The sequence below is a fragment of the Lolium rigidum genome, chromosome 7 (genome assembly GCF_022539505.1).
Source record: "Lolium rigidum isolate FL_2022 chromosome 7, APGP_CSIRO_Lrig_0.1, whole genome shotgun sequence".
NCBI lineage: Eukaryota > Viridiplantae > Streptophyta > Magnoliopsida > Poales > Poaceae > Lolium > Lolium rigidum.
The window spans coordinates 13,026,174-13,041,543 of NC_061514.1; positions in this window are offsets into that span (position 1 = coordinate 13,026,174).

Consider the following 15,370-nt stretch of genomic DNA (forward strand, 5'->3'; position numbering starts at 1 on the left):
CAAAGCATTAAGATTCATGAACACACATAATCCTCGAATTATCACATCTTCCCCTTGTTTTTCTCCATCCGTCACCTTAGGGATTCGCATGGTCAACATAATAACAAGTAATACACCTTGCAGATAAATACCAATCTCATATATATGATAAAGCAATATAGGTTCAGTATTGAAATCATGCCACTCGGAGCCTAGTAAAAAGCATTAAACATAGCAAAGGTGTACCAACACTCATACAAAAATATCTTCAAGACAAACACCTAAATTCTCGATACATATGGAGGATTACATGATCAATCTCATCCAAAACCCATCCACCTCTTAAGCCTAAAGAGAACTACTCACTCGTGGTGATGGAGAGTGAGTCCATGATGGTTGGTGATGATGTCGGTGGCGCTGATGGTGAAGAATCCCTCAAAATTCCTCTCTCCGGGGTGGAGAGCAGGATCAATGTGACCCCAGAAGCGCTGTTTCGCGAAACGTCGTCTCCTCCCGGGGGTATGTTTTTAGGTTATATAAGGCACCTCGCGAAGGGGGAGGTGAGACGAGGACCAAGGGCCGAACGGGCATGGGTGGCGCGCCCAAAGAAGTAGGGCGCGCCACCTGGCCTCGTTTGGGACTCGTGCTTCTCCTCTCGTGATCAAAAGCTCCAGGTCCCTTCTTTTGGTGAAAAACTTCCGTGGTATTTTTCCCCGATTTTATTTCCTGCAAAAACTTGACAAATGGATACTTTGCTAAAAACATCATCACATTGAGGTGAGATTCCGGAGTAAGTTGATACGTCCAAAACATATCTACTTTCTCGTACACTTTTGCTATTGTTTGCCCTCTAATTTGTGTGTTTTGAATGCAACTAACAAAGACTAACGTTGTTTTCAGCAGAATTGCTCTGGTGTCTCATTTTTGTGCAGAATCCAACTTTCAGGAAAACTCCCAGAAAATATCGCAAAATCCATATTTCACCCGAAGACTGACGGAGCCAGTCGACTAGACTGAGGGGGCCACGAGGGGCCCACACCTGCCCTAGGCATGGGCCATGCTTGGTCACGCCTAAGGGTAGTCTGGCCGCCTCGGCCACCCCCTCGACCTCTCCTCCCGACTATATTAAGCCTCTAACCCTAAAAATAGAGGGGGGTTCGACGTTTTTCCATAAAGAGTTACGCTGCTCTGCCGCCACCAGAAACTCCGTCCTGGCACCCTGCCGGGACGGGGAATTGGAGGAGATCATCGCCATCGCCATCACCGATGCCTCTCCATCAACCATCCATGATTCCCCCATCCATGTGTGAGTAATTCCCCGATGTAGGTTGTAGGGGATGGTAGGGATTTTTTGAGATTGTTCATGTAATAGCTATAAGATTGTTATGGGCATAGTGCCTAGTATCCGTTGTTAGTATTTTTGACATTGTTGGAACCTGCTATGCTTAATGCTTGTCACTTTGGGCCTGAGTGCCATGATCTCAGATCTCAACATGTTATTGATTCATGATGATAATTATTATTTTTGATCATACCTGCAAGTTGTATACACATATCGTTCTCCGGAACCCGAGTCCCCAAAGTGGCAATAATTGGGATAACCGGAGGGGGTGGCTTTGATGTGAGGATCACGTGTTTTCACAGAGTGTAAATGCTTTGTTCCGGTACTATATTAAAAGGAGTACCTTAATTACTAGTAGTTTCCCTTGAGGCCCCGCTACAACAGGCTGGTAGGACAAAAGATGTCGTGCAAGTTTCTCATTGCGAGCACGCACGACTAAATAGGAACACATGCCTATGGTTATTTTTATACTAGGATGTTTTTTCATTATTACTTGCAAAGCCTACATCTTGCTTATTATATGAACTATCTCATTCATGCAACGCTCATTCATCCATCCATGTGCCTACAATATTTTAAACATGTTGTCTACTGCAATCATCGCTACTGCTATTTTTATTTCATTACTGATGTTACTTCAGTACTACCACTACTATAAAACTGTTACTACTGATAAACTGTTGCAGGCAAGTCTATTTCCAGGTGCAGGTGAATTGACACTCATTTTTTAAAGCTTATAAATATTATTTGGCTCCCCTTGTGTCGAATCAATAAATTTGAGTTTTACTTCCCTCAAAGACTGTCGATCCCCTATACTTGTGGGTCATCAAGACTATTTTATGGCGCCGTTGCCGGGGAGCATAGCTTTATTTACAAGCCCCCTTGAAGGTGATATTGTTCGCTGCAATTTATTTGGTATGGGGAAAGCTCCTGAATCGAAGTTCCCTATATTGCCATCCACTACAAGAAGAGATACAAATCTGAACACCTCTGTTGCTCTTGATTCGCCATCTGTTATGAGTAAGCTTCTTACTCCGCCACATCCACATGCTACACATACCGCTACTTCTGCTGAATCCGAAAATGCTCCTGATGATTTTGATGATGCTTCTACTGTGCTTGATAAGAGTGGTTCGTTAGGTCCTTTCTTAGATACTACAATTGCTAGAGCTAAACAAATTGAAAATGCTGAAAATACTATTACACCTGTTAGTTCATCTGAGCCTAGAGGGGATCTAGTGATGATCTTGATGAAACTTCTATTGAACTTGATGATGACTTCATTGAAGAATGTCATGCTACTAGAGATGCAAGTGTTATTAAAAGTCTTCTTGCAAGGCGAGCTGTTAGATATAATTTGTCTCCTGATGCTAAGTTTGCCACATCTACCATAAATATTAGAGATAAGGATTATGATTTCTCTCTGGATTTATCTTACATATCTATTGTTGAGAAAGAACCTTTCTGTGGTACTTAAAATGAAAGTGCTATGAAACATATGAATGAACTCTCTACTTTGAGCAATTTGTTCTTCGATGATATTAAGATACGCACTTACTTTGTCACTAAATTTTTCCCTTTCTCTGTGAAAGGAGCAGCTAAAATATGGAATGATAATTTGTCCCTTGCATCTATTGATAGTCCTATTGGTTTGGTTAATGCCTTCTTTCAGAAATATTTCCCTGCTAGTGCCAAACAAGTTGCTTTGCAGAAAATCTTTGACTTTGTGCAGGTAGAATGAGAGAAATTGCCTGAATCGTGGGCAAGATTTTGTTCTTTAATTAGAGCACTACCTAGGCATCCATTAGCTAAAAATGAACTCCTTGATATATTCTATAATGGACTAACTGTTGAATCGAGGACATACCTGGATAGTTGTGCTGGTTGTGTTTTTAGGAAAAGAACTCCTACTGAAGCTGAGAAATTATTGGCCAAAATAAGCAAAAATTATGATGATTGGACTACACTTGAGCCAACACCAACGACGAATAAAAGGGGAATGATTGAATTAAATGATGAAGTGATGAGGGAAGCCAATAAATCTCTTAAGGAGAAGGGTATCAAATCTAAAGATGTGAAGAATCTACCACCTATAGAAGAATTATGTAAGCCAATCCCTTGTTCTTCCACTATTGAGGTACACACTTTCCAATGTTTTGATAGTAGAGATATTCCCTACTGCAAACCTCCTGATCAATGCTTACATGAATTTGATAATTATATTGTAAAGAAGATAATTTTAATAAGAGAGTGGAAAATCATCTAATGGAAAATTCTAGAGCTATCAATAATTTGGATGATATTGTGGAAAGAACCTCTACTGATGTTAAAATGCTTGTTAAACATTTCCATATGGTTCAAACTCAAATTGATCAGCTCACTAAAGTGCAAAAATATTTGGTAGTTAATGCTTCTAGGGAAAAACATGCTTATGAAATAAGAACTAGAAGCGGTGTTTCTACCCAGGATCCTTTATATCATGAGGGACATCCAAAGAAAATTTAACAAGATTCTCAACGAGCTGATGATACTAGGACTTAGTCTAAGAAAAATAAGAATAAACATAAAACTGTTGTAGAATCCTCTAAACTTGCTAAAGATCGTAATAGTATATCTATCTCTGATGCTGAAACTGAAAGTGGTAATGATATAAATGATGCTTCCGATAAAGAAGAAATTGAAGAGGAACTGAAAAGCATACAAAGAATACAAAGTACACTAAGGAAGATTTCTTTGCCAATAAACATGGTAGTGAGAGAGAACCTTGGGTGCAAAAACCAATGCCTTTTCCTGATAAGAAACACAAATCAAAGGAAGATGAACACTATAACAAGTTCTGTGAATTGATGAAACCTTTGTTTTTGCAAATTCCTTTGACTGATGCTATTAAATTGCCTCCTTATTCAAAGTATATGAAATATATTGTCTCTAATAAAAGGAAGATTCCAAATGAGGAAATCTCCACTATGTTCGCTATTATTCTTTTAATGGCAAGGTCCCAAAGAAGCTTAGAGATCCAGGTATACCCACTATTCCATGCTCCACAAAAATAATTATGTTAGAACTGCTTTGTGTGATTTGGGAGCAGGGGTTAGTTTTATGCCATTTTCTCTCTATAAGAGACTTGATCTAGAAAAATTAATACCACTGATATATCCTTCCAAATGGCTGATAGGTCTACTACTATTCCTGTTAGTATATGTGAGGATGTTCCTGTTCAAGTTTCTTATAATTGTATGATATTAACTGACTTTGTTGTGCTGGAAATGCCTGAAGATGCTAATATGTCTATTATTCTTGGGAGACCATTTCTTAACACTGCAGGGGCTGTTATTGATTGCAACCAAGGAAAAGTAAGTTTCAATGTTGATGACAAAGAGCACACGGTTTATTTTCCCAAGAAGATTGATAGGAAATATGGTCTAAATTCAATTATTAACATTGAGACCATCCAAATTGGGAAATTTCATTTGCCTTTTCCCATGCCGAAGAAAGAGAATGATATTATCATGATTGGGACTATGCCTGTCAAGATTGAGGTAACATAATCATATAGTGAAATGCAAAGTTTTGTTTCATATAAAATTGTTTTGCTAACAAGACTTGATCAACCTTGTTAACAATGTAATTTTAAATGAATGAAACTATGTTTTCACCTATGTACCATTGATTAATTTCATATTAGAATGTCTTAGAGTTGCTGTAGATTTGGTTTTGAATTTGTTTTTCATCATTCCATAATTGTTTCCTGTGTTAGAATCATTATTCAAATTCTGAAAAATGCCCAAAAATAAAGTTTCTCGAAAAATTCCAGAAAACATCTACAAAATTTTATGCATGAAAAGGGGCAGAGAGGCACCTGGGGCAGCCCAGGGGGACCTACCAGCCGACCACACTATGTGGTGGCACGGGTGGCACCTTGGTCGTGCCAAGGTCAGGTGTGGGCCCCCTGGCCCTCCACTTGCTCTCTCCTCTGCCATTTCACTCTCTCTCCCGAAAAAACACATCCCCATTGCTCAACCCCATGTTCTTGCTGTTCTTCCTTGCGAATTTTCGATCTCCTTGCTCAGCCCATATTTCCTGCTGAGATTTGAAGCATTTGCTCTCCGGTATGTGACTCCTCCGATTATCAAAGTAGAATTTTGTTCGGTGGAGTATTTCTTGAGTATTTTGCTATTGTAGATGACATGTTAAGTGATCTTGAATGCTTGTACTATGCTTAGATAAGTTTTTTTGGTGCATGTTTAGTCCTCTTGCAAGTCTCTATAAGTGTTCTCCTTTATTTGTTTGTCTTAAAATCATTTTTATGAGAATTGCTAAAAATTTCAGAGAAGAAGAATGGACAACCATACTATGGAGAAATCTTTGAGAGAGAAGCACCAATGTCAATAAGGTCCTCAAGATCATCTACTCAATTTAGGCAATCCTATAATGAAGATCTTATTGCACCAGACATTGGTGAGAGGGATGATGTGGAGAAGCACATCCATCCACTTTCCCTTGTGCTAACTTTATGATAGATGCAGGGATCTACGAGGATTTCTTGCTCCTTGTTAACAGGGTTAGTTTGACTACTTACATGAATGATGAGAGTGAACAATATGCTTTGCTCACTAAAACCTTTGTTGAGAGTTTTTCTTTTCATAACACTCGCCTACAAGCCATATGTTGCATTTAAAATCTATAATAGGTCTGTTACTTCACCCTTGTCGAGGTTTTGTGATATCATAGGTATTCCTATGTTTGGTACAACAAAGAGGATCAAATACACTCCTGTTGATTTGTTGAAGCTCTACGGAGGAGTGACAAATGATGATGACCGTAGAGCTCTACGTGGCAAGATAAGGAACATTCAACTCCTAGCTATTCAATACTTTAATTCTTACCTTGCCACTAGTATTCTTGGTAGGGAAAAAACTAGTAATATTTCTCATTATCACTTGGCTTTTCTAGCTACTGCACTCAATAATAGTACTAAGTACAACCTTGGTGCTCTTATTGCTCGTCGCTTATCTGCTAGAGGACCCATCTATGGGGGAATTATTATTGCACGTATTATAGCTGCTTTGGATTTTCCTTTTGATCCAAATGAGGTTTTGTTGGCACCACAGAGACTTGATCTTGATGCTTTGAAGTTTCATCAATTTGTTACCACTAACTCTTGTGCAGGAGGTCTGGTATATAGAATGTTATTTACTGATGGAGATGAAAGGGAGGTTCCCCGCCACAATCTAGTTTGTTTAGTGTTCACAGGATGTTGTGGTCGCGCTCAAAGGAGGAGTTGGACGAGCAGCTACGACTGCTTGGATTCCATGGGCATCACCAGGAGGAGAAGGCGGCCACTGATGACTATGCTGCGCATTACACTGGGGCGTCCTCGAGTTCATATCAGGACGAAGGTGCTTCTTTGTCGTATTATGGAGGTACCACTTCTTGGCTCGCCTGGGATTGATCTCCACTTAGGCCAAAAACCTAAGCTTGGGGGGAGGTATACCGACATCTCACTCACCGATACATCATATTCCATCGAAACTTTGTATATCCATGTTTCGCTTTCTTTTTGTTCTTGCTTAGTGTATTTCTGTAATTTATCTTTTTATTGAATATTGGAAGTTGTTACTACTGTAATAACCTCACCTTAGCCTATTTATTTCGTTTTTATATCAAGGATAGCCTCCAATAGGAAGGAGGTAAGAATTGAGAAGTTGTTTCCCAAAAACAGATTCTGTGTTGTTACCGTCAAAATTCGTATTCCCAGAAAGAACGTAATTTTGAGCTGCTACTTTTTGAGCATATGCCCCAGGTTGTTATCTAACTTTCGTTAGTTGAGCATTTTTTATTTGAGCTACATAATATTTTCGAAAAAATCGTTCTTTGTCTGCATCGTTCTGTGTTGGCAGATTTCGCCACTAGTTGCATTTGCGCATCTATGTTAGTTTTTCTTTATTTTTGTTGATCTCGTTTTGTTTCTTCTTTCCAAAACACAAAAGACCCAAAATATTTCTGTTGTTTCTTTTTCTTCTTTAGTTTGTTTCATTTTCTCGTTATGATTTGCTATTCGAAAATCTAAAAAGATTTTGCTTTGTGTGTTGATTAAAAATCGAAAACCCAAAAATATTTGTTGTTTCTCTTTGGTTTTTGTAAATTTTCTGCAGGCTTCAACGGTCTTCCGTGACTCCATTGGAGCTTGGTTATCATTTCATATTATTCAAGCCACACAAGTAAAGAGCAATAATGACGGTCATGACAATTCGAGATGTGGTGAGAGGCTCGTATGAACTCTATTTGTTTTCATTTTTGTACATATACTCATTTATGTTGACATGCTTAGTTTGTTTGTGTAAGTTGTATACTACTTAATGATGCTTAGTAGTTTATGCTCTCTCATTATTAGTTCCAATTTACTAATAGTAGGTAACATGTCATATAGATGTTTGCTTGAATTACTCTATTCATATAACGATATGACATTGTGGTATCCTCCTCTGAACTTTTCATTTGAATCGACTTGGCACATGGTTACGCATGCATAAGACTAAACAAAAGTCATTTAAGCCTTGATAATTTATCTTGCCTCGGAGTTCTTGTATTACTTTTATGATTCCGTTAATTTTGTCTGTGGCAAGCATGATTATGACATCTACTGCTTTCTTGATTGTCGCTTCCCAGTCTATTGCTAGCTTTCACTTGTACTGAGTATGAGCTCTACTCGTGCATCCAACGACCAAAAACCAAAGTGCCAATTGTGTCCACCATACATACCTATTTGTGCTATTTCACTGCCACTCCAAAGTGAATTGCTTGTGTGCTACCTTTAAACCTTCAAAATTTCCACCTATTATGTGTTTTGTTTTAGCTCATGAGGAAGTATTGAGTGCTTTATTGTTCTTTCATGACTTCATACCATGACTAGCATGCATAATATGCTGGTCCATAATATTGCAAAAAGAGCAAGGCAACCGGGTGCCCATCCCAAATAAAATATAAAATGAACAAATAAATAAACACTGCTCTGCACATTATGTACGGGAGAGATCCTAAATAATGGTGTGCATTGGAGAACTACATGGGAACCGCTCTTGAGGTCACTATATGAAAGGATGATGGATCACTTAATGCCAGTCGTTGACATAGACATGCATACCCCTCAAAATATGTAATGTGCCTGTCCTGGAATAACATTAATTGTGGTATAAGCTGTGATGCTTGAATCTTTCGATATTTTTACTTCTAGTCTTCTCTTGAACATTAAGGTGCCTTGGCATTTATGCTTTGCTCCACAAATAAGGGCAAGCGAGATACCACTTTATCGTATCGTATTATGAGCATTGCAATCCTGCAGGTACTTATGTTTCATGTTGCTTATTATTGTGTTGGTATCTATTCATAGCTTGCATATGACTATTGAGTAGCCTTAGTTGCATACTTCTTATTATGAATTGCCTAAGTATGTGATCATGTAATGAGAATATATACATCATATGAAGCAAATAGGTTCGTGAATGTTCTTTTATCGCACTCAGTTGTCACTGAATTGCTTGAGGACAAGCAATAAGCTAAGCTTGGGGGAGTTGATACGTCCAAAACATATCTACTTTCCCGAACACTTTTGTTGTTGTTTGCCCTCTAATTTATGTGTTTTGAATGCAACTAACACAAACTAATGTTGTTTTTAGCAGAATTGCTCCGGTGTCTCCTTTTTGTGCAGAAACCCAACTTTCAGGAAAATTCCCGGAAAATATTGCAAAGTTCATATTTCACCCGAAGACTCACGGAGCCAGAAGACGAAACGGAGGCGGCCACGAGGGGCCCACATCCGCTTTAGGCGCATGCCAGGCTTGGCCACGCCTAGGGGTGGTCTGGCCGCCTTGGCCACCCCCTCGACCTCTCCTCCCGACTATATTAAGCCTTTGACCCTAAAAATAGAGGGGGATCAACGTTTTTCTAGAAAGAGTTCCGTTGCTCCGCCGCCACCAGAAACCCCAATTCGGGAACCAGAAACACCGTTCGGCACCTGCTCGGGACGGGGAATTGGCGGAGATCATCGCCACGGCCATCACCGACGCCTCTCCATCAACCATGCATGATTCCCCCATCCATGTGTGAGTAATTCCCCGCTGTAGGCTGTAGGGGGTGGTAGGGATTGGATGAGATATTTCATGTAATAGCTATAAGATTGTTATGGGCATAGTGCCTAGTATCCGTTGTTAGTATTTTTGACATTGTTGCAACTTGCTATGCTTAATGCTTGTCAATTTGGGCCCGAGTGTCATTACCTCAGATCTGAACATGTTATTGATTCATGATGATAATTATTGTTTTTTTTATCATACCTGCAAGTTGTATACACATATCGTAGTCCGGAACCCGAGGCCCCAAAGTGGCAATAATTGGGATAACCGGAGGGGGTGGATTTTATGTGAGGATCACGTGTGTTCACGGAGTGTTAATGCTTTGCTCCGGTACTCTATTAAAAGAAGTACCTTAATTACCAGTAGTTTCCCTTGAGGCCCCGCTGCAACGGTGTTGTGGGTATACTTTATGGGTATATCAACGGCATGGCCTAGATTCGGCAAGCCCGGGTGGCCTACAGGTGGTGATGTGGCATGCGGCCCATCGGGCGGCCCAGTTGTTGTAGATCATGATGGATGAAGTCCAACCCGGGAGCAAGGAGCCGGATCCTAACCGACCTACGAAGGAGGCCGGATCCATGAAGGCCCATGAAATATCCGGATCCGATACGACATTGATGGAAGGCGGAACCTTGACATGCACGGCAATGTAATATTCCGTAGTTAGGCGACTTGTATTCCAGCTAGGACTCTCTGTGTAAACCCTAGGTCCGAGCGCCTTTATAAGCCGGATCCTGGGAGCCCTAGAGGCACAACCACAACTCATTGTAACAATGCAAAAGCGCCCAGATAATTCTAGACAAGCAGCAGTAGGCCTTGTCATCGTGAAGGCGTTCCGAAGCCGGGTAAATCGCATACCACCGTCCCGAGGACACTCCGCCCTATGGCCCCTACTTCTTCTCCCCTCGTGAGGATCCCTCTTCCGAGGCACCGTCGAATAGTCAACGACAGTTGGCGCCCACCGTGGGGCCAGAGGCATCTGGAGGCCAGAACCAGGAGGGTTCCGCCATGGGAAGCTACGATGAATCCATCGTTGTGGGGCGTGTTCTTTAAGCCGGAAATTTTCCGATTGTCCCTCAGGACGAGTGCTGGATTCCGGCTAGGACCAACCCGTCAAGCTCTCCATCGTCCCAATTGGCGGCATTCACATCTTCATTGGTGAGACCATTGATTCCGATGTGAACGCCCTGGTAAGTAACGCTGACACGATCGCCGCTGAGCAGGACGCAATCGCGAAGATCCGATCTAAGATGCAGGAGCTTCCTAAGGAAGATTCCGCCTTAGATCTGGAAATTTTAAAGTCCACCCAATCCGCCCACTGAGCAGGAAATTACGGTGGAAGACCAATGCGGATCCGCTGCGTCTCCCGGAGTGTTAGAGAAGCAAAGGTCCCACTTCGTGCACTTCCTCGCACATACCGCGGGGACCGCCCCTCCTCGAGGAAGGAGCTGGACCCATGCAGGTTGAAGCTACCGGAGACGGCGACGCCCGGATCAGCAAGAGGTTGCTGGAGACAGCGAAGCCCCGGATCAGCAAGAGGATGCCGGAGACAAAGAGGAATCAATCCTGGGCAATCTTAGCCCAACCTCGGACGATGTTTCAACCATGAACACCGAGGAATACAACAAAGCTCGAAGGAGTTAGAAGATGAAGAGGAATCCGAAGCGAGAATCCGCTCCGCTCGAGCAGGTCCTTGCGACCATAATTGGGCTGGAGCGAGGACGTTGACGAGGAAGAAACTCCAACGAGGCATCGGACTCCTAGGCCCTTCCACTTCGGAGACCCCACCCACGCGTCCTCGTTATCGCATCGTGCCGGATTCGGAGAAGGACACATTTCCGGAAGCCAGGAATACCTGTCCGCAGAAGAGCTCGTCGAACAGGCAGGCCGGGGTGCTATCGCACACTTGGAAATTATCAACAAGCCTATAACTCCGGATGACGCTGCAGATTCTGAAGCTCTCGAAGCAACGAGAAAGGAAATGCTGAGCACCACCAAGGTAATTGCCAACACTACGGCAGCAATGCTGGAGGAAAGGCAAGAAGCAGGCGAAGTAATGGAAAATTTCCTCAAGAGAGAACGCGAAGCCGCTAAATGTTTGGAAGAGGCTAAGTAACTCCGAGCACAATGGGTAACCATGATGGAGGGCGCTGATAAAGAGGCAGATAGAATCCGACGGGAGGCCATTGGTCCCCGAAAGATCAACTTCACAACCCCCTCAAACCAGCAGCCACTTGCCACTCCCAAGGACAATATGAAGAAGGCCGCGAAAATCTTGGCGAAACAAGACAAAGAAATCGACATCGCACACCTCCGCACACTGATAGCTTCATCAACGAAGCAACAGAGTAAGGCAGACACTTCTCGCCGGTTGGAATCTAACCCGGAACATTGTGTTTCCACAACACAGAACGATGCCTCCGGAAGGCATCACCGCGACGATGAATCGCGCACCGGATCCACGGAGCGCGAAGGAGAACCAGAGAACATCCAAATCCAATCCCGATTCCCTCGAAAACACCTCCGACGGACCCCAGGAAGGAAAAGGATCCGATGTACACTGGAAGAGACAAGTACCGAAACCCGTCACCTCCACGGTGGCCCCAGCCACCTCCTCCGCCTCCTCGCTGTCGTAGTCTAGTCGGAACCACCAGGCCCCATGGGCCCGGCGGAATCAACATCCGCGACAACGTGGTCCCCCAGAGGAATCGAAACACGGAGCGTTACGCCGGAACCTCGTCGGAGTGGGAACGAAGAACGTGATCCTAAACCTCGTAGGAGCCAGAACGACGGCGGCGACCGCCCTCATGGCGAAGGTAGTCAACGAAGCTGGAGCCAGCACCAGGAAGGATGTGGAGAATCCGAAGGCGGAAGCAAGAGGTCCAACATGCCCCCTCGCAGATCTCCCTCCCCACCACCCAGTGGAGGAGGTGGAGGCGGAGCCGGAGGCCGGAGATCCCGCTCCCGCTTAAAGTTCCCCTATAATGGCTCACGCGACGCAAGGGAACGTCTCAACGAGTACATATCTGAGTACATTGGCCCAAAATGCTTTGGCAGGATGATCCGAGAGGAGTCTTATCCAAAGGGCTTGAACCTTAAGCTACCCGAAAATCTGAAGCACTATGATGACAGTGAGAGACCCGATACCTGGATCGAGGATTAGTTCATTGCAGTAAGCTTCGCAGGAGGGAACAAGAGAATAGCCTGCCGCATGCTCCAGTTGTACCTTATTGGTCCAGCTCGTACCTGGCTCGGTGACCTCCCGGAAAACTCCATCTTTTGTTGGTTTGACATCAAGATTGCCTTTGAGAAGCACTTCAGGGGCACCTACAAAAGGCCTGCCACAACAAGCGACCTGCAAGCATGTATCCAGAAGAAAGGCGAAACATCACGGAACTTCCTCACGCAACGGTTGGCAACCAGGAACGAGTGTGAGAACGTGGATAATCGCACAGCTATGCACACCTTCATCAGTGGATTGCGAGAGGGAGGATTGCTCCGGCACAAGATCACCTGCCTGATCAACGAAAACAAATTGACTTTGGATGACATGATCGGCATTGCAAGTACTCACTCCGCCGCTCGATGACGACGCGAGGAGGAGAACTTGCTGCTACAGCCATACCCCTGCACCGGCGGAAGAAGAAAACCGCGATAATGGCAATAGCGGCAACAGCAATAGGCGGAAGAATCCCCTCGACGACCAGAAGAGCGGCGGATCCGACATGGTCGCCATGGCGTGACAACACGGAGGTAGGAGGAGGAAGAGGCCGCGGACGCGGAGGCGGAGCCGGTAGGGGCTAGCAGCGCGCTGACGAAGTCACAGCTGCTGGGTTCTGCGCTCCCCAAACTTACGAAGAGTACAGAGACATGCCGTTTCTGGCCCATATGGATCCGGCTACTGGCAAGTCCTCTCACACTAACCGCAACTACAAGTGGGTCAACGACCTGAAGGTCGACCCGGAAGCACGCTACAAGCGAGCCCGGAAGCACCACCCACGTGGCAAAGGAGGCAAGGGCAATAACAAGAAAAAGGATGAGGACAGGTTCCGAGGCGATGGATGAGGACGATGCTTCGCCAGATCCCAAAGAGACTTCCACAGCTAATAAGTCCAACCCCTTCGGCAAAAAGAGTGCTGGTGCATACCACAACTATCCGTGCCAACAAATCAGCTCTCTAGATCCTGAACGCCACAGTTCCGGCTGTGTCGCAGTATGTCAGGTGGTCGGAAACTCCATGTACGTTTGATAGGGCGGATCACCCCACCATCATTTCGAAGGAGTGTTACGCCTTGGTTGTAAGTCCCCACATCGACGGGTATGATTTCTCCAAGTGCCTTATGGATGGCGGAGCCAGCCTGAACATCATGTACCTGGAGACTCTCGAAAAGATGTAGCTTACCAAGGAAAAACTCAAGCATAGTAACACTAAGTTCCACGGGGTGGTTCCGGGTAAAAAAGCAAATTCTCTGGGCAGCATCAGACTTCCCGTGGCCTTCGGCGATGTTAATAATTTCCGCGAAGAGATGATCACGTTTGAGGTCGTCCCCTTAAAGAGCTCCTACCACGTCATCTTCGCCAGGCCCACCTACCACAAGTTCCACGCAAGAGCGTGCTACATCTACTATAATCTCAAGATTCCGGGTCCTAACGGTATGATCACCGTATCCAGAGACTACAAGAAAGCTCGAGAGTGCGAAATAGGTGAAGCCGCCTTCGCAAAATCTGTGATATCTGAAGAGGAGATGCAAGGCTACAGAGCCGCGGTGGATCCAAAAGAGATGCATACCACCAAGAAGCAGATGTCCGAATAGAAAACTTCGTTCAAGGCCGCAATAGACACCAAGAAGGTCGACCTCAAGATAGGAGACAGTTCAAAGCAGGTGTCGGTCGGAGCCACCATGGACCCCAAATAGGAAGACGCGCTCGTCGAGTTCCTCCGCGCTAACATGGATATCTTCGCATGGCAACCTTCTGACATGTCCGGAGTACCAAGGGAACTCGCCGAGCACTACCCCAACATAAATCCGGGTGCTAAGCCGGTGAAGCAAGCTATGCGACGCTTTGGAGATAAGAAGCGTTGCGCCATAGGGATGGAATTAGCAAAGTTAGTAGAGGCAGGTTTTGTAGTAGAAGTTATCCATACTGATTGGTTCGCAAACCCCGTCCTTGTACCCAAAAGAATTCTGAAATACTAAGAGTGTGCATCGATTACTCCGGCTTGAATAAGCATTGTCCGAAGGATCCGTTCCCCTTGCCGCGCATTGACCAAGTCATTGATTCGACGACAGGGGCGGAACTTCTGTATTTTCTTGATGCATATTCCAAGTATCACCGAGATCCGGATGAAGAAGTCCAACCAAAAGGCGACCTCATTCATCACACCCTTTGGCACTTACTGCTACGTTACCATGCCTTTTGGTTTGAAAAATGCAGGTGCCACCTACCAACGTATGATGCAGCGGTGCTTGAAGGACCGAGATTGGCCGGAACGTACACACTTATGTTGATGACATCGCGGTCATGACCCGGAAAGGATCCAACTTGATCGGCGACCTCACGAAACCTTTGAAAATCTCCGACGGTACAAGATGATGTTAAATCCAGCTGAAATGCGTCTTTGGCGTGCCAGTAGGAAAACTCCTTGGCTTCATCGTCTCTCATAGAGGCATTGAAGTAAACCCGTAAAAAATCAAGGCAATCCCGCGCATCAAAAGGCCAACTTGTCTCAAAGATGTGCAGCGACTAGCTGGTTGTGTGGCAGCAATTAGTAGGTTTGTTATCCGTCTTGGCGAGAAGGCGCTACTTCTATCTAAGCTGCTTGAAGAAAACGAGACAAATTTATGCGGGACGACGCGACGAGATACAACACTTCGGGGTTGAAGAAAATACTCACCTCCCCACCTATTCTAGCAGC